This window comes from Maylandia zebra, linkage group LG20, assembly GCF_041146795.1.
Source record: "Maylandia zebra isolate NMK-2024a linkage group LG20, Mzebra_GT3a, whole genome shotgun sequence".
NCBI lineage: Eukaryota > Metazoa > Chordata > Actinopteri > Cichliformes > Cichlidae > Maylandia > Maylandia zebra.
In genome coordinates this window covers 35,196,353-35,215,113 of record NC_135186.1, presented here as the reverse complement: position 1 = coordinate 35,215,113, position 18,761 = coordinate 35,196,353, and the positions used below count along the sequence as shown (strand labels likewise).

The 18,761-nt window shown below is 40.5% G+C and overlaps 1 long non-coding RNA gene across 1 annotated transcript; it reads left to right on the top strand.

Annotated features, from left to right (window-relative positions):
* The first annotated feature begins 8,460 nt into the window (after nucleotides 1-8,460).
* Nucleotides 8,461-13,296, top strand: LOC101484866 (uncharacterized). The gene is made up of 4 exons (XR_013094988.1): nucleotides 8,461-9,053; nucleotides 9,191-9,562; nucleotides 9,978-10,011; nucleotides 12,531-13,296. It is a non-coding gene; the product is annotated as an uncharacterized LOC101484866 (long non-coding RNA).
* The last annotated feature ends 5,465 nt before the right edge of the window (nucleotides 13,297-18,761 follow it).

Below are 18,761 nucleotides of genomic sequence, written 5' to 3'. Positions count from 1 at the left end.
GCATTCATTGCAGAATAAACAACAGGAAAGGTTGTTCATGGTTCAGAACATTATCAAGCTAGAACAACTATGCCAGGTTCTAGCTTGATAGTACGAAGAACAGACTTGGTGACACGAACACCTGGAAAGTTCAAAAATCAGCTAAACACAACCAAAGTTGAGGGCTGTGCACAGAAGGAAAGTCGACTGACCCCACGAACGGCGGTAAACCTGCGTGGTTACTACAGTAAACACAGCATCATTTCCTAATGTTTTTCTTTTTAAATTGACTTATTGTGAGCAACACGAATGTTAACATTATTTTTCTTCAAAATAAGTATCGATCACAATTGCTGGCTGGCTGGTGTAATAAGTAGCTTTGATTGGAATTGTGCAGGGCTTGTCTCCCATCTCCACAGTAACACCTGTGGAGATGGGTTTCAGATTGTTCGGAAGCCTAACCTAGCCTTTATAATGTCTGAATTGGTTAAATTCAATTCAATTTAATTTGTACAGCACCAAATCACAGGAACTGTGCTTTATAGGTGTCGAAGGCCAGTGTCCTGCAGGTTTTAGAGATTACCCTGGGTCAACACACCTGAATGAAATGATCAGTTCGTTACCAGGCCTCTGGAGAACTTCAGGACATGTTGAGGAAGTCATTCAGCCATTTGAATGAGCTGTGCTGGATCAAGGACACATCTAAAACCTGCAGGACACTGTCCCTCGAGGCCTGGAGTTGCCCACCCCTGCCTGCACTACATAAAATCCATACAGGTTATTGAGTGAGCCCAGGTACCAACTGGGGATAATGAGCAGCATCTGAGTCCTCAAGAGAGCAAAGGGAGAGAGAAAGAGAGTGGGAGAGAGAGCAGCACCACATGCATGTATAAATACTCAGCTCCACAGAATGTGGATATTACCTCTAATATTAGAAATGTTGTTGTTGTTGTAGAAAGATCCAAATTCATCACAATTATTTACTGAAAGAAATTCAGTTGGTATGGTTTTGGAGGGATTCAGTTTATCAATGAATGAAAATAAAAAGCAGAATCAGACCAGTTGATTAGCTGGGAGATGATTGGCTGGCTGATTTGATTTGATTGTTGTAGCAGTAAAGTGCATTTTTGTAGTTTTCAAAATGTAATTTATTGCCATGACCATGATGCCAAGTCTCTCTTGGAAATGAGATTTTAACCTCAAGGGAAATTTTTACCTGGAAAGATAAAGGACTAATAAATTCTTTCATCGCTCCTGTAGATTCTTTTTGGCATCTTTACCTTTGAATTGTTTCTCCGGGGAGCTTTTGGTGGGCAGCATACATTACAGTTTGACAGGATAAATGTGGTCAATAATCTGGGAAATTGTATTAGAGAAGTTCTCCATCATTTCCTCACATTATGACCATAATGATAATGTACACGTTACTATCACTGACATGATACTTGTTGATAATTTGGTTTGTATTTTTTTTTTTTGACAGATGAACAAAATACTTCTGAAAATATGCAGTAAAGATCAGAGACAGTCACATCTTGAACATTGCAACTGTGACATTGAAAACTCTGTGGAAAAAAAATCAAATCGAGGATGTCCCCTTTGGAATGTGTGTTTAAAATCAAAACATTCTAATAAATGGATAAACCGTTTGGAGTCAATCAACTCTGTGCATCCCGGGTGGTAAACACTGGGGCTTTACAGTGTTGACAGCTGAGAGTTAGTAAGTTATACATGAGGAGATAGTAAAACGAAGAAGAAAGATGGTGATTAGAAAGAGAAGTTTGTAAGAACTCAGCCACTTTCTGGCTCCAAATGGTCCCTGATATAAATGCATTTGTATAGCCCTTTACTCAGTCCCTGAGGACCCCAAAGCGCTTTACACTACATTCAGTCATTCACACACTGGTGATGGCAGCTACATTGTAGCCACAGCTGCCCTGGGGTGCACTGACAGAGGCGAGGCTGCCGGACACTGGCAGCACTGGGCCCTCTGACCACCACCAGTAGGCAAACATGGGGTTAGTATCTTGCCCAAGGATATTTGGCTGGAATCGAACCACCGACCATCTGATTAGTGGCTGACCTGCTCTGCCACCTGAGCTACAGCCACCTTCTCATGTGTCTATGTTTTGATGGCCATGATTGAGCAGCAGATGCAGGTGCTCGAAAACATGATCACTCAGTCTGGGATCATTGTTCACTCCCTCCTGCTTCAGCAGTGGTGCTACACAAGATGGGACAGGGGGACGTTACCTAGTCTTTCATAGAGGAGTTTCAGGCAACGATGGCTTCCAGAGGATTGGGTATTGCAGCTGCTGCCCCTCTTATAGGGCAAAGCCCAAACGGTAACAGTGAGCCTGCAGCTGGTATCGAGGGGCAGCTTTGTGGATGTTTAAAGGGCCACACTGCAAGAGTTGTATGAATTTATGGGATTTACTTACATGGATGATTGAGCATGCATCGAGATGCCCTTTGTGGTCACATGGCTAGTGGGCTATGCCGACTATGAAGTGGCACAGTCAGACATGGGAGGAGCCACTCAGTTTTATCAACCTCTTAAAAACATGGGGAGATGGTGAAACCGCTTCTCTGGTAGAGACCTCAGACCCCAACAGCTAGTGAAATAGGGGGAAAGCATAATAAGTGTGACAGGAGTGAGCTGTTTCTGTCAGCCTCCTCTGGCGCTGCCCAATGAACATTCTGTTAGCTTTAGATAACTTTTTCCCCTTTACAAAAAACCCATCATTTAAAAACTGCATTTTGTATTTCCTTTGTCTAATATTAAAATCTGTTTAATAATCTGAAACATTTAAGTGTGAGAAATGTGTAAAAAACAAATCAAGAAAGTGCTGTAAAAAAAACTTGTTTTTTTGTACTGAAACATTTAAGTACATTTAAAACATTTAAAACAACGAAAATATAATTAAAGCTTTGTATGAATATTTCAGGGAGAAGTAGTTTTAAAAGACTGACCAATTTAAAGTGAAAAAAATATGAATATATAAAGTTTCTATAGCACTTTTTGGGGAATTGTCCTTAGGCATAAAGGTGGATGCATTTTTTTTAAAATCTGCTCCTGCAAAAAAAATAAAAGTGGATCGAAATGAATGTTGGTGCCAATCTTTGGTCCATTTAAGGCCTAATTATAATAACAAACAAATATTACTTCAAATGTTTTTTTTGGAAAATATTTTGTTTTTTTGTTTTTTGGGGCTAAAAAAAAAAAAAAAAAAAAACAGTGCGCTTGTTACACCCCGGCCTAGGCAACCGGGGTGCAACGCAGGAAAATAAAAATAAGGAAAATAAAACCACGAAGGCTCTCCACCAAAATCCCAAAACGAAAATATCCCATGACGAAAGTATTAACAACCCATTCACAACTATTTACAACAGACTATTTATTTACAACAAAAACCACCAAACTATTTACAACACGGGGGAGATCGCGACCATGACATACTGAAACACAAGGCTTAAATACATAGAAGGAGCAATCAGGGAATGGACCACAGGAGGGAAACACAGCTGGGGCAAATTAGAACTGACGAGACAGGGAAAGTGTAAACTGAACACACTAAGATAACACAGACTTTCAAAGTAAAGCAGGAAATACATAAGTCATGCAAAAACAAAACACTGACACACCGAAACGTAACATTTCCCCCTACCCAAAAATCAAACATGTAACCCCAAGTGAAAAGTTTGATTCAGACAAACGAAGGCTGAAACGAAGGCAGACGAAGCTGATGGAGGCTGGAGCGGTCCCACTGACCCTCCAGCAGACGACGAAGGCTGGAGCGGTCCCTCGGACCCTCCAGCAAAGGCGGATGAAGGCTGGAGCGGTCCCACGGACCCTCCAGCGACGACAAAGGCTGGGGCGGTCCCACGGACCCTCCCCCCAGCGAAGGCGGACGAAGGCAGACGAAGCTGATGGAGGCTGGAGCGGTCCCACGGACCCTCCAGCAGACGACGAAGGCTGGTGCGGTCCCCCGGACCCTCCAGCAGAGGCGGATGAAGGCTGGAGCGGTCCCTCTTGGAACTCTCCAGCGAAGGCGGATGAGCAGCTCACTAGCTGCACACACGGACACGCAGCCCACCAGCTGCACACACGGACACGCAGCCCACCAGCTGCACACACGGACACGCAGCCCACCAGCTGCAGAAGGCTGGAGCGGTCCCTCGGATCCTCCCTCGAAGGCGGATGAAGGCTGGAGCGGTCCCTCGGATCCTCCAGCGAAGACAGACGGAGGCTGAAGCGGTCCTCGGACCCTCCAGCGAAGACAGAAGGCCGAAGCTGTCCCTCCTTCGGACCCTCCACCGATCCCGGACGAGCCCCCATATGTTACACCCCGGCCTAGGCAACCGGGGTGCAACGTAGAAAAACAAAGATAAGGAAAATAAAACCACGAAGGCTCTCCACCAAAATCCCAAAACGAAAATATCCCATGACGAAAGTATTAACAACCCATTCACAACTATTTACAACAGACTATTTATTTACAACAAAAACCACCAAACTATTTACAACACGGGGGAGATCGCAACCATGACATACTGAAACACAAGGCTTAAATACATAGAAGGAGCAATCAGGGAATGGACCACAGGAGGGAAACACAGCTGGGGCAAATTAGAACTGACGAGACAGGGAAAGTGTAAACTGAACACACTAAGATAACACAGACTTTCAAAGTAAAGCAGGAAATACATAACAGTCACGCAAAAACAAAACACTGACACACCGAAACGTAACAGCGCTCATGTAATAAAACTGGGATTTAAAGGGTTAAAACAACGAAAATATAATTAAAACTTTATATGAATATTTCAGGGAGAAGTAGTTTTAAAAGACTGACCAATTTAAAGTGGAAAAAAATATGAATATATAATCTTTTTATTGCACTTTTGGGGCGGGACCATTTTTGGTCCCTAGGGCCTTAAAAGGATGCATTTTTAAGGGCCAGTCAGGATTAAGTTGCTTGAAGACGTTTCACCTCTCATCCGAGAAGGTCAAATGGTGGGGAGTCCCAGATTTAAACCTTGAAGGACATGTCCTGGTCAAAAATGACTCCAAGGTTCCTCACAGCATTACGGGAGGCCAAGGTAATGCCATCCAGAGTAAGAATCTGGTTAGATACAATATTTCTAAGATTTTCAGGGCCGAGTACAATAACCTCAGTTTGATCTGAATTAAGAAGCAGAAAATTAGCGGTAGAGTTGGATGTCTCGAGACCACTTTTATGTACCTGCAGGGGCGCACGTGTTCATGAAGTTTTTAATTTGAGGATCGATGAAAACGGAGTCACTTGGACAGGAGGACGTGATAATTTCACAGCAGTACAGGACTGAGGCTGAATTTTTAAATAGTCACCATGTTAACAAAAACTGTGATACTTAGATACAGGAAATAATTTTACTGCTTTAGTTTTAGAGGAAGGAAGCTTCACTCTCAGCACACAGGATGGTAAATAAACAAAAACAAAAAAGACCTCTTTCAATGTATTCGTCGTGACCCATCCTGGTAGGTATTGTCGTTTTTTTCATTACCAGTACCTCTCCTGTTGCAGCACCAAAACTTTCCGATGCACTGAAGCTATAGGTGTGCAGTTTTTAATATTTAATATTTTTCTTAATGCTGCTGACAAACACGACATTCCGAAGTGCTGCAAAACACGCTGGGACGCTTCTGTTGTTGTCAAGCGCGTTATCAGAGCCTTTTTTAATTGCTTTGCTGTGGGTTGCAGCTGTGTTAGTTCATGGTGTCTGGTACTTCTGCTGTAAGACTGACGAGAAAAACATCAACAACAGAGCAACTCAGGCTTGTTAAATTTGTCAGGCAACTGAAATTACAGCAATAAGCATCCTGAGCAACATCCATTATCATAGCATTTGTCTCAATACTGGCTAAATTATTACCATAATAAGCAGATGCATTTAGTGGAATTATTGAAACAACAAACAGATGAACAGCTGTTCTCTTTTTTTTTTCTAGGGCAGTGATCCGCCTGCACCCTTTACAATATACCAAGACCTGTCTTAGTTTAGTAACACGTCCATATCGAGTTGTGTATCTGGGTGTTGTAGTGTCTTTGTCAGGGGGCTCCACAGGCAAAGGCTGGGATACCACAGTGCTGTCATGACTGTTGACTGTCGGTTGAATGGACTCCTCTCTTCCTACACTGTTTCTGCCTTCGCGGTGGTGTTGGCGGTTACGATGATAAACTTGTCCTGTAACTGTGGTTATGTTGTAGCTTCTGAGCGTGTCGGCACAACGCGTGACCACAGCTGGTTTCTAGGAACCTTCTTGTTGAGGGAATTAGACCGGTGTGCCAGGATGTAGTTGAGGCAGAGGTCGGGCCGCCCTGTTGAAATAAGTCTGCTGGCGCTGCTGGCAGACTTCTCTCCTCTCACGTACTGTTTGCTGGCAAACTACTTGTGGTTCCAGCTGTTTTGGTGTTGCAGGGAGGATGGAGTGGAGTCTCTGGCTCATGAGTAGTTTTGCAGGCGACTTTAAGTTGTCCACAGGGGTGTTCCGATATTCCAATAGGCTCAAGTAAGGGTCCTTATGTTCAGCTTTGGCCTTGTGTTCTACGTTTTTTTTTCGGCTAGGCCGTTGCTCTATGGGTAATGGGGGCTAGTAGCGGTGTGGGTGAAACTCCATGTCTTTGCGAACTGTTGGAACTTACTTGAAGCCATGTGGTGTAGCTCTGGTCCCTGAGACACCCTTTTGTATTTTGGTTTGGGTTCTTGCTACAAACAACAAGACTATCTACTATTTAGCAGAGATCTGTGCTGTTTGTGCAACAACCACAGTCTGTGGATTCACTTTGCTAGCCTAGCTAACTTAGCATTCCACCCTCTCATCCAAAACAGTGACTTCTGTTGCCGGTCATCTTGTGAAGTATAAGTATTGTAAATAATGCTGTGAAAATAAATTGAAAAAGGAAACAGTTCAAATTTTGCTCATTCATTACAGGTACATGTGTCCTACTGCTTGCCTGATTTTTATGTCAATACCTGCTATGTGAATGTTTTTTGTCCTCAATTGTAGTCAAGTTACCATTTTCTTTTGGACTGCAGAACCTGCCGCTCATTTCATAGTCTACAATATAACCAGAAGTAGAAATATAAATGTTCTGAGGCTGAATTTTAAAAGTATCACAAGAGAAATTTTACTTGAAAAACAGCATGCTTGTTTTCCCATGATTATAACTTTAGTGAACACAAGCTGCAGCTAACTACTCAGGATGAAGCATCACCTGAACAATATTCTTACAGAACTTTTTAGGGACCTTCAGCACAATTACCAGGATGTTTGCCTTCAGTTTATTTTCCTTGATGTGCACATGCAAAGCCATCGCCATCACTTTTATTTATATGTATTTATTTTGCTTTGTTGTGCACATTTTTCATCATTTTATTTTGCTTGAACACAGTGAGATTTTTCCATCTGCATCCGTTTTCTTTTTTGTGGAATTGTTTTAGGCTATGTTGATGTTTTGCTTCCCTTTTTTTGCATTTAGCATTTTGTGATATCAAATGGATCAAATATTGTGGCAAAAATAAAATGTTTAGGAAAATTCTTATTCATGGCATTTAAACCTAAAAAGTGAAAGGTTGTCATTACACTTTAAAAGCAGCTGTAAGAGAAGGAGGAACTTGGAGAACCTGTAATTCAGACAGCAGCCACTCGAGGTCGCTGCTGCATCACAGTCCTTTCACATACTGTCATTTTACTTACTGAAGTAAATATCTAGTTCGAAACCACGTTTCTGTCCTACACCATTATTTTAGGGTCTTTATCTTTTAAAATAAAGGGTCTGAAGGCAACTGTTGACCTGGAAGATTTTTAGGACAATAACCTAGGTTATTGTCCTAAAAATCTTCCAGACTGAGCTCAGTCTTTCCTAATTAGAAGCAGGAAATTAGAGATCATCCGGTGATAGTTGGTATGAAAGACAGGAAACATTTGTCTTCCTGTGGTGTTGGGGATAGATTCAGTGTAAAACGCTGACAAACCAAAGAGCACTTATAGATCGACTTGCTGCTGTTGTTAGCCAAATGTCCAAGCATTTCAAATGAACGAAGTCTTTCTAGCATATGTACTTAAAGTCAGTGCAAACATTAAGTTAAAATATATCTGTCAACTCCAGCTCTGCCTCCTGCCCTAAACCATGCATCATAACATGTCTCTCTGCCATCTGTCACACTTCTGTCTTCTGGGATTTTTCGTTATTAATAAAAAGTTCGTTGTGACACGTGATTTCTTCACAGCATAAAATTTATGTGGATTAAATCACCTTAGATGCTGAACGAAAAGCGTGAAATTCATTGACACGACAGTTTAAATGGTTTTGAACTGAATGCTGTATAAACGCCTTCTCATGACGTCACGTTGCGTTTGCATCCTGCCACCTGTAGGAGCAGCACTCGTGGTTCTTATGTGAGGGTGGGAGCAGAGAGCTCATATCTTCACTTTGACTGGAGGACTTGCTCACTTCACAGCTGCTATAGGACTGAGATATTAAGCTGAATTTCAAAGAGACTGTGATACTTGGTGTGAAAAGCAGGAAATATTTCTTTTTGTCTTGTGTCTGTAATTTTACAGGTCAGAAGCTGCAGCCTCAGCAGGCACCGAACTGCTCAAGATGTTGAATAAACTCCTGCAATATGTCCGTAGTGGAAAAATCGGCACCACTGGCACAGGGATCGGGATTTTGTTTGCATTTTACTATCTGCGGGAAAAGATGTGCGCTTGCTCAGGCCACACTTTTGATTGCAATGAAATGGTGGTCGTGCCTGTTTTTTTAGTATTTTTCCTGGTGCTCCTGATAGACCAGACATTTCGGAGCACAGCGGAGCATCCATCCACGCTTTTATGCCTTGTACTCAAGCGCGTTATCAGAGCATTTCTAATCAGTCTGCTGTGGATTGTAGCTGTGTTGCTTTTCACAGACTGGTATAGTTGCTGTACCACTGATGAAAAAAAGAGGAAGCTGTTCTGTAAATCTTGGCCCAACACAGCTACAACTAATGAAACAGCTCAAATGACTGAGCTGAAAATGAGGTCAAAGGTGAGGATGTTTTGTTATTTTTCACACACAGTGCACATGTAATGTTATTGTTCTGTTTTTTTAATTTATGAAAGTATAATAAATACACACACACATTAATGCTGTTATGTTTTGCATGTTTGTTGCTTCTTTTTCAGCTTGCTGGTTACTCTCTGCTCCTGGGCATGACTGTTGTCGCTTTCTTCATGACTTGGAGTGGGTGGAGAAAATGGTTTATAAAAAAATTCAGTTGGTGCAACAAGAAAACTTTTTACTACAAACTGATTTTGGAAGAAGAGAAAAAAGTTCTGGAGGAGCTTTTGAGGAAAGAAGCAAATGAAACTCTGACTAAAGAAATCACGAGCAACATAAAAAGGAAAGACTGGGACGGCTGTTTAAATGTTGCTCAACAAATGATCAATAAAGCAAAACATCAAAAACCAGAAGCAACCAACCAGCAGATCAACTGGATCAGTGAGGGGAGCTTCAGCAGAGGGGGGCAGCATCATCAAGCAGCAGCACATCAGCAGGTAAAAGGCTTTGTTATATACAGATGTTACAGCTGCCAGACTCTGTCAGTCTAAATTAATGAAACTATTTCATTGTTGCATTCTGACCTGCACAGTCATCCAGGTCGCCATGAATCCAACTCTACTCATTATTAATAGCATTAACATGTGTTGTTGTTGTTTAGTTAACTATGAAACCAAAAAGACACAGATTGCTATGCTATCCTGATGTAACTCTCTGATTAATCTGGGCTTGAGCCCATCATTAGAGCACTCTGTGTTTCCTGCCTGGTTGCAAATATGATCTATGTTTGCTCTAACTACTAACACTGTGCAGAAATACAATGAAGAGTGAACAATTAGTGCACAGAGATTCTGTTTTTTACTTTTTCTATCAGAGTTAACTTTCTTGCTAATTGATAAAAATCTTTTGCAGGCACAAAACTATGAACTTGAAGCAGTGGCACAAGGTAAACGCACCAACACTCCTTAATTCACCATACAGCTCCCTTAACATCACCTAACTTCACTTTTACAGTGATAATACTAAAAACTGTCACTGATGTGAGGATGGTGGTCTGCATAGTTAGCACTATGCATTTTCTTGTTTTCACTGAGACTGTCTCACATTGAGGGCTTGCTTTGGCCCAGCTCCATGCAAAGCCTCTTTTGCATAAAGACACGACAGACTCTAAATGTCTAAATTTTGTCAGGAGCTGTAACTCAGTTTAGCCATTTACTTTAAAAACTAAAATGATAACAACAATAATAATCTCTTTCACAGGGTTGAAATATCTTATATCTCATAATGAGATTTTTAATATTGCACTGTTGAGGGTTGGAGTTAATTTTAATCACTTTAGAGATTGGCCACAATGTGTTACTGTATAAAACTTTCACACGTTGTTTGTCTCCTGCCCTCCTGCTGCACCATTTATGTTTTCATTTATAAAGTTGCTATCAAAGCTCAGAGTGAAGCAAATCTGTATTTAGCACCTCCCAGTCCTCTTATTTCCCCTTTTGTTTTACTTATGATGACTGATGTGATGATCAGTCTGTTGGAATCAGAATAAAATCTGTAAAATAAAATTTATGGTCTCCATCTTTTTAACAACTCTGTCGACAGTAATGCAGACGACAGACTGTGAGGCAGTTTCTCTGCACTGAAAACATTTACTGTTTATCACTGCAACAGTCTCTGGTTTACCCTTCCTTACTCTTCATATTCACAGCATTCAGGGTAGTTTGGACCCAGGCAAAGAATTCCTTCGTAACGAGAGTCTACAATAAATTTTTATCTACAGATATAATAATCTGACGTTATAATAAATTAATGATTCATCCTAAATTAATCTTTTTGAGAGCAGAGAGAATTCTGGGTCCTTTGCAACACTTGATTTTGGAGACATGACAGCAAAACAACCATACTAATATAAATATATAAAAGGTTAAATAGCAAGAACATTTTGGAACTGTTAGGATTTTTTTAACTGTGTAAATATTTTCCAGTTGTTGACACTGTCCTCACTTCTATATCATCATCATCATCATCATCATCATCATCATCATCATAATAACAGTTAACATTTTTAAAACTAGGCTGTGGATTGAAAACAGTGGAAACCTTATATGTGCAGGAGTTGCTCATGTGACATTCCCTGAAATGGCAGCTCAGGTGCTCTTACATGGTCAGAGTCCACTTGCACTGCAGGATGGATCCAAATATGATAAAAGTCTCAGATTTAGACAAAATGTCTCATCCTTCTAAAATTATACTGAAATATCTTAAATTGAGTGACTGACATGTAGATAGTTCTATAAAAGCTCAGACACGTCTGATCACATGTGCGCCTTAACTCATTAAACTTTACATCAATTAAAAACTTTTTGTATTTTTCTTCAGCTACACCTGAAACAGTTACTACAGTTGAAGTCTGACCATTAACAGTAACTCAGTAAAACATCTCTATAGCAGAGATGGTGTAAGACAGCCGTCATATGTCAGTGAGGCAGAAATGAGATCAGATTGTAAATATTTAAACTGGGGACAAAACATTTTAACCTCCTAAGACCCGAACTCTTATATGGCATGCATTTTTAAATTCTCTTTGCTATTTGGGCTGTTTGGGACCTGATGAATGTAAAAACAAAGAATTTCCAGATATTTCTTTTTTCCCTATATCAGCATATGAGGACATTTTCTTTAAATTTCGATAGAACAGTGTCAGTATAACATTCTCGTAAGTGGATATCAGGCCCTTGTGGAGTAAAATTTTGTATTTTGGTCTAGACATCCCAAAATCTGGCGTCCACCTAGGAGGTTAATCCAGTAATGACAGAAATATTGAAATGCTCTTAAAAACAGAGGTGTTATGTTTAAGTTCTTACTGAATAATTATTTAAAAAATGAAATAGTTTTTCAATAGTTTTTTATTTAATAAAAAAAAATCACCTGAGTTTGGATATTAATATCTCATGACGATGATGATGATGATGATGATGATGATGATGATGATGACCATGATTAAAAAGACTCTTTTATTCGCTCTAAATGACACAGTGTCACATGCTCACATTCCTCAGTCTATTAAAATGGAGGCTCTGTTTTTTTACATGTTGCCATGGTGAATCATGATATCAGAGCTCCTCTCATGAATCTTTTCCTCTTCTAGTCATCCATGTACTTAACTCAGCATGCTTCCTGTAACAGGGTCCAGAAGTACACAGTTCAAAATACAACTTTAGAAGATCACAAAACACCCTGTACACGGCTCAGTAAATGACTCCTCAGGCTCAAGTTAAACAGTCAAACCATTTCCAGTATATCTTTGTTTTATGTTCATTGCTTGGATTTCATTTTTCAAGTCTTGTTTATTTTCATTCAGTTAAACAGTTCATTTTGGTTTTCACTCCAGTTTAAATATAATAAGTTTGCTCTGTACAGACACAATTCTTTGTTTTCTGACAAAAACATTTTTCTGCCCTGTAGAAAACAGAGACACCATGCCGTTATTTAACGAATCCACCTAAAAGAACATCAAGTGATGCAGCTCCAGAAACAACGCAAGTGACCACAGACATGTTATACACCTTGTCAGGCGACGTGAGGTCTAGAGAGAGAGAGGTCGGATAAAAGTTCTTAATATCCAGCCTTATGTGATTATAAATGAATTGGGATGAATCTGCAAAAAGGTTTTTGGAAAGGGAAGCAGGAGACTGTTGTTGTAGAGTGGATTGATGAGACTGAAGCTGTTCAGTTGCAAACAGAGAGTTCAGTTCCTTGCAAAGCAAACACGTTTAAAACAAGAGAAGAAAAAAGAAGAAAAAAAGTTCAAATGTTTTGTTCTAAATCTGTTGTGTTCTACAAATTATTCGAGAATTGGAAAAGGAAATAGGAAAAGACATATTTTTTTTGTTTTTGTTTTTAAATCCTATGCCAACTCTTTTTAGCTTTGTAAATATTGGCTATAATGTATGGATAACTCTTATTTTATTTTGACTTTATTTTGCAAATTTATTTAAATTAGGCTATCCTAGGATAAATGTTATTTTGTTGGTTCTAAAGATCTGGATATTTTTTACTTTATTCTTTATTGTAATTTTTTATCCTGTTTTTCAGTTTTATTTTTCAAGACTTGGTGAATTGACCTTTATTTTTACAACTTGGCTTACACTTTTTAGTATGTTGGCTATAATGAGAAGTGTTTTTCAGTTTCTTAGCCCCCTTGACATGGTTGGGGGCGGGGGGGGGGGGGGGGGGTTGCGTGCCTCAATGACCCTAAGAGCTGGACCAGCAGAGGCTTAGTCTTCAGGTGGGACACCAACATTGGTCAGTTCTTAGGGTAGATGCCTGACAATCGAATTACATGACAAAAACAGTTATTCAGAGCACCCCACCACCACCCCACCCCTTTCCTGTCTCTGTTGCCATCCTTTGCCTCCTTTACATTTCCGTCTGCCCCCTCATATATGCCTGTCTAGAACCGGCCCAGGTTGCAAAATGTTCCATCCATCCTCTTTCTTCCGCTTATCTGGGGCCGGGTTGTGGGGGCAGCAGCCCAAGCAGAGAAGCTCAGACCTCCCTCTCCCCAGCCACCCCCTCCAGCTTATCCAGGGGAACGCCTTGGTGCTCCTAGGCCAGCAGAGAGATATAATCTCTCCAGCGTGTTCTGGGTCTGCCTTCTCCCAGTGGGACATGCCTGGAAAACCTCGCCCAGGAGGCGCCCAAGGGGCATCCTTGTTATTATTGCAAAATCTTCATCCAGCGATTTGTTTTTAGGAGCCCTTTTTTGTCAAGTGGTGGGTTACCACCATCGCAGCTTTTGATATGTATCTACAAATTCAAATTGATCTTATATTTTTCATTAAATAATGAAATATTTCAGTTTAAATGTCTGATTCTGTGTATTGCTCTGAGTAAAATATGAGTTTGTGAGAGTTGGAACCCTGTTTTTATTTGCATTTTCCACAGCTTCCCAACATTTTCAGCACTGAGTTTGGGCCTATTTAAAGTTATTGTTTTTCTTCAGAGTGGCAGAGAAGATTTCATTATATATCTCTTGATGTTAGAAAATGACTTCTTAGAACAGTAAAACTTAAGTTCTACCTTATGTTCTAAGTAGAACTTCTAACTTCTCTAAGTAGAACTTAGAACATAAAGTATAGAAAAAGCAGCCGGATCAAATGAAGATGTGAAAGAAGTAAAGAACATAAATGAATACCAAAGACATCCACCCTCACCCAGGGAGAGGAAAAAGTCAAGATTGTGCAAAGATAAGATGACAGGACATGATGCACCAACTTGAATAAATATTTGCAGGAGGAAACATTTGGCTTAGGAACCTTGAACCTAAACCACAAGTGTTCCTGTGAATGCACATGTGGCTGCTAAAGCTGGTGGACCTAAATGTTCACCTCCAAGTCCGTTCACATACAAGAGGAAGGGGAGTGAGTGAGTCAGCGCTCAGGGCACAGAGTTAAACACACAGTTTTAAAATTCGCTCCCACGGTCCCATAATCCCACAGTCCAGCATGTTGCTCTTCTGAAACAGGACAGGAATTTCTCTTTGGGGTGGAAACCACGCCGGCCAGAAGAACAAGGAGGGGGCTGCTGTCGCAGACATGTCTCCTCCTGACAGCGCGTCACTGCAGTCCCGCCCCACTCCACACCTGAACACGGCCTCCCTCGTAGCACAGCCACATGCAGGCAGAGGGGCACCCCTGCCCTGCTGTGAATTGCGGCCATCGCCACTCACTGTTGTTGTTCCTGCCATTGGGACTGGATCGCCGAACGACTCGTGGCCCCCCACAGTCAGGCAGCAGTTCCTCCAACACATGTGCGGGCTTACACGCGTTTCTTTATCTCCTGCTCACCTTTCGTGCGTCGCTCCTCTTGTCTCTGCGCTCACTATCCCCTTTAAAAGGTCAATCTGGCGGCTGATAGGCCACCTCGTGGAACGCCCCCACCTCACAAGTGCCTACAATTGTCCTCTTCGTCCACAGTGGATTAGAAGAATATTGTGCAACAACACTAAAATACATAATATTATATAAAGATGAGGATAAAACCATGCAATATAAATATCAATAAACAAACATGCAATATAAATTTCACAATAAATTCATGCAAATAAAATCAACACTATGTACCAATACACAGACTGATAAAACATAAAAACACAAATTTCCACTGTGTGACACACAGTTTGTGCATAACGTAAAAATTTGTTTTTATTTTTTTTTTCAGCTTGACTACAAGTTTGTTGGTTATTTGTATCATCTGCTCAATGAAATAATTAATTTAAATGTAGAATTTTAGAAGAAAATAACAATTGTTAGTCTGAATGGCCAATAATCTTCACATTTAGTTCTTACTTTTGTCAAAACTAACTCTGTGTGTGTGTGTGTGTGTGTGTGTGTGTGTGTGTGTGTGTGTGTGTGTGTGTGTGTGTGTGTGATTTGAGTGTATATGATTTTACTGAAGAGCAGTCAGTGTCCAGTCAGCTGCTGGGCATTTTACTAAGGGTAATTTCATGTCCTTATTTAAATGTGAAGTGAAGGGAAGGAATCAGGAAAGTTATTTAAATAACACATTAAAAAACATCAGCTGCTGACCAAAGAGTCATATTTATAAAATCACGAGATAACATAAAGACAGAACAAAGTAAAATGACAGTATGTGAAAGGACTGTGATGCAGCAGCGACCTCGAGTGGCTGCTGTCTGAATTACAGGTTCTCCAAGTTCCTCCTTCTCTTACAGCTGCTTTTAAAGTGTAATGACAACCTTTCACTTTTTAGGTTTAAATGCCATGAATAAGAATTTTCCTAAACATTTTATTTTTGCCACAATATTTGATCCATTTGATATCACAAAATGCTAAATGCAAAAAAAGGGAAGCAAAACATCAACATAGCCTAAAACAATTCCACAAAAAAGAAAACGGATGCAGATGGAAAAATCTCACTGTGTTCAAGCAAAATAAAATGATGAAAAATGTGCACAACAAAGCAAAATAAATACATATAAATAAAAGTGATGGCGATGGCTTTGCATGTGCACATCAAGGAAAATAAACTGAAGGCAAACATCCTGGTAATTGTGCTGAAGGTCCCTAAAAAGTTCTGTAAGAATATTGTTCAGGTGATGCTTCATCCTGAGTAGTTAGCTGCAGCTTGTGTTCACTAAAGTTATAATCATGGGAAAACAAGCATGCTGTTTTTCAAGTAAAATTTCTCTTGTGATACTTTTAAAATTCAGCCTCAGAACATTTATATTTCTACTTCTGGTTATATTGTAGACTATGAAATGAGCGGCAGGTTCTGCAGTCCAAAAGAAAATGGTAACTTGACTACAATTGAGGACAAAAAACATTCACATAGCAGGTATTGACATAAAAATCAGGCAAGCAGTAGGACACATGTACCTGTAATGAATGAGCAAAATTTGAACTGTTTCCTTTTTCAATTTATTTTCACAGCATTATTTACAATACTTATACTTCACAAGATGACCGGCAACAGAAGTCACTGTTTTGGATGAGAGGGTGGAATGCTAAGTTAGCTAGGCTAGCAAAGTGAATCCACAGACTGTGGTTGTTGCACAAACAGCACAGATCTCTGCTAAATAGTAGATAGTCTTGTTGTTTGTAGCAAGAACCCAAACCAAAATACAAAAGGGTGTCTCAGGGACCAGAGCTACACCACATGGCTTCAAGTAAGTTCCAACAGTTCGCAAAGACATGGAGTTTCACCCACACCGCTACTAGCCCCCATTACCCATAGAGCAACGGCCTAGCCGAAAAAAAAACGTAGAACACAAGGCCAAAGCTGAACATAAGGACCCTTACTTGAGCCTATTGGAATATCGGAACACCCCTGTGGACAACTTAAAGTCGCCTGCAAAACTACTCATGAGCCAGAGACTCCACTCCATCCTCCCTGCAACACCAAAACAGCTGGAACCACAAGTAGTTTGCCAGCAAACAGTACGTGAGAGGAGAGAAGTCTGCCAGCAGCGCCAGCAGACTTATTTCAACAGGGCGGCCCGACCTCTGCCTCAACTACATCCTGGCACACCGGTCTAATTCCCTCAACAAGAAGGTTCCTAGAAACCAGCTGTGGTCACGCGTTGTGCCGACACGCTCAGAAGCTACAACATAACCACAGTTACAGGACAAGTTTATCATCGTAACCGCCAACACCACCGCGAAGGCAGAAACAGTGTAGGAAGAGAGGAGTCCATTCAACCGACAGTCAACAGTCATGACAGCACTGTGGTATCCCAGCCTTTGCCTGTGGAGCCCCCTGACAAAGACACTACAACACCCAGATACACAACTCGATATGGACGTGTTACTAAACTAAGACAGGTCTTGGTATATTGTAAAGGGTGCAGGCGGATCACTGCCCTAGAAAAAAAAAAGAGAACAGCTGTTCATCTGTTTGTTGTTTCAATAATTCCACTAAATGCATCTGCTTATTATGGTAATAATTTAGCCAGTATTGAGACAAATGCTATGATAATGGATGTTGCTCAGGATGCTTATTGCTGTAATTTCAGTTGCCTGACAAATTTAACAAGCCTGAGTTGCTCTGTTGTTGATGTTTTTCTCGTCAGTCTTACAGCAGAAGTACCAGACACCATGAACTAACACAGCTGCAACCCACAGCAAAGCAATTAAAAAAGGCTCTGATAACGCGCTTGACAACAACAGAAGCGTCCCAGCGTGTTTTGCAGCACTTCGGAATGTCGTGTTTGTCAGCAGCATTAAGAAAAATATTAAATATTAAAAACTGCACACCTATAGCTTCAGTGCATCGGAAAGTTTTGGTGCTGCAACAGGAGAGGTACTGGTAATGAAAAAAACGACAATACCTACCAGGATGGGTCACGACGAATACATTGAAAGAGGTCTTTTTTGTTTTTGTTTATTTACCATCCTGTGTGCTGAGAGTGAAGCTTCCTTCCTCTAAAACTAAAGCAGTAAAATTATTTCCTGTATCTAAGTATCACAGTTTTTGTTAACATGGTGACTATTTAAAAATTCAGCCTCAGTCCTGTACTGCTGTGAAATTATCACGTCCTCCTGTCCAAGTGACTCCGTTTTCATCGATCCTCAAATTAAAAACTTCATGAACACGTGCGCCCCTGCAGGTACATAAAAGTGGTCTCGAGACATCCAACTCTACCGCTAATTTTCTGCTTCTTAATTCAGATCAAACTGAGGTTATTGTACTCGGCCCTGAAAATCTTAGAAATATTGTATCTAACCAGATTCTTACTCTGGATGGCATTACCTTGGCCTCCCGTAATGCTGTGAGGAACCTTGGAGTCATTTTTGACCAGGACATGTCCTTCAAGGTTTAAATCTGGGACTCCCCACCATTTGACCTTCTCGGATGAGAGGTGAAACGTCTTCAAGCAACTTAATCCTGACTGGCCCTTAAAAATGCATCCTTTTAAGGCCCTAGGGACCAAAAATGGTCCCGCCCCAAAAGTGCAATAAAAAGATTATATATTCATATTTTTTTCCACTTTAAATTGGTCAGTCTTTTAAAACTACTTCTCCCTGAAATATTCATATAAAGTTTTAATTATATTTTCGTTGTTTTAACCCTTTAAATCCCAGTTTTATTACATGAGCGCACTGTTTTTTTAGCCCCAAAAAACAAAAAAACAAAATATTTTCCAAAAAAAACATTTGAAGTAATATTTGTTTG